Raw genomic sequence first — 1,878 nt, 5'->3', positions numbered from 1 at the left:
GGGACAATTCAAGAATTCCCTGGGCTGCTTTAATTTCTAGAAGGCAGATGGGTATTTAAAAGCAAGGAGCAATTGCAATTTAAAGCCATATTTCCCTGTTCCTCCTCCATGCCATTTCCTCTGCCTAATATAAAAATATAAGGAATAAGGTGCCATCATCTATGCTGTGCCCCTGCAGCTGCCTGCTCTGCCAGGGAAAAGAGCTGGGCAGTTGTTCCCCCACCATCTCAGCACAAAGGCAGCCCAGCTGAGTATAGCAGAAGCCAGGGGTGCAGCATCTGCCCTGGGCTGCCGGTGACTGGGTCCGTGCTGCCTCGGCATTGCCTGGGACCGCAGAGTCATGTCTCTTCTCAGCGGGCCATAGGAAACAGGCTAAGAAAATGGAGAGGAAAGGCATTGCCACTTGGAAGACAGCTGCATTTGTGCCTGCTCTAGGAATATCTGAGAAAATGTGAGATTTTGAAATTGAAATAAGTCACCTTGGCTATTTCAATTGAAACAAGATTTCTAACTCAGAAGGAAAACAATGAAAATGCAGGAGCTGACCACCCTTCGGCCCAAATCTGGGCAAACACAGAAGCATATATAAAATGTAAACACTTGCTGAGACCACAGTTACAAATGTCTTTCTGTGCAGCAAAGCTAAACCCAGTATTTTTATTTCATTTAAAGTCCATTTAAGTAAATGGGAGCCATTCTACTCACCAGGCTCAGCTTGGGACCAGGGTCTTTAGTGGGAATTAAAAGCCTTCAACAATCCTATTGTCAGACCTTAATTTTACGGAGTAAAGTTTGCAGCGCAGGCACAGATGGCATATAACAAATCAAATGGACCAGCCAAATGCTGTCTGGAGAGGAGAATTCACTGTTTATACCGGCTGACCTTAGATACACTTTGCAGTCTGCTGCTTGGCCCGGTGTGAAAGAAAACCATAATTGTTGGTAATGAGAGCAACAGGATACTGCCTGAACAAGGTTTTATTTTTAGATTGACACACACTTTCCTGACTGTCTAAAAGGTTGCCACAGAAATATTTGCTGTGCACAAATACTATAGCGCCCTTAAACTTGTGAAAACACAGATGATGCATTCAAAAGATTTTAGAGCCATAAGGAAATATAATGGAACATATGGGAAAAACATTTTGAATTAAAAGTAATCATATTAACCCTTATTCCACATATATATTTCTACTTCCCATATCTGTTATAATGCTCTCCCTGCATATTTGTATCTGTGCACTCAGGATGCTGCTGGCTGTCCTGCTGGTTATACTAACCAAGATGTACACCAGCAATAGCAGTACCTTGTTATTGCAGATACTTCTATGCAACTTCATTTTCAGAAAGAATTCTGTCTGAAAACACCAGAGAGAGGTTAACTAATATAATCATCAGTAAGCCAGTGTAAACATCATTAGGATGCTGAGGGTTTTTTTAATCAAAGGCAAACACTAATCTAATGGGCTAATCGTGCAAAGTGACACGAACCACAGGGTAGCTGTGCTAAGGGATTTATTCCAACATTTCTTTAATTGGATTTGTGGCAATTTGTAAATTTTAAGCTTTTTGTCATGGAAGTCAGTGTTTCTTGCCAATAACTAGACACACATCTAGTATTCCTGTTCAGGACAGACAAAATTCTCAGATGCCTAATATGTTTATAAGTCTGGTGCTTTCCAGTTACGATTTTGTACAACAGAATTAGTGACTTGACCATAACCCCTTTTTGTTTTAAGGCTGCAAGTATATTAGCTCTATTATTAGACATTAATATGTCAGCTTTTAATAAATTTTAAAGAAATTTCTAAAAATTCACTCTTCTTTCTCCACCAGAATGAGATGAAAGCACTTCCACAGCCCACTGAGGTTAGTAAG

The 1,878-nt window shown here is 40.4% G+C and overlaps 1 protein-coding gene across 1 annotated transcript in view; it reads right to left on the bottom strand.

The window, feature by feature from the left end:
• Window positions 1-1,878, bottom strand: part of OTOS (otospiralin) — a 2,865-nt gene that overhangs the window by 462 nt on the left and 525 nt on the right. The gene's annotated exons all lie outside the window — the stretch shown is intronic.

The sequence above is a fragment of the Pygoscelis adeliae genome, unplaced genomic scaffold, assembly GCF_000699105.1.
Source record: "Pygoscelis adeliae isolate BGI_AS28 unplaced genomic scaffold, ASM69910v1 Scaffold552, whole genome shotgun sequence".
NCBI classification, from domain to species: Eukaryota; Metazoa; Chordata; class Aves; order Sphenisciformes; family Spheniscidae; genus Pygoscelis; species Pygoscelis adeliae.
Note: the sequence above shows the minus strand (reverse complement) of the source record. Positions and strands in the feature narration are given on the sequence as shown.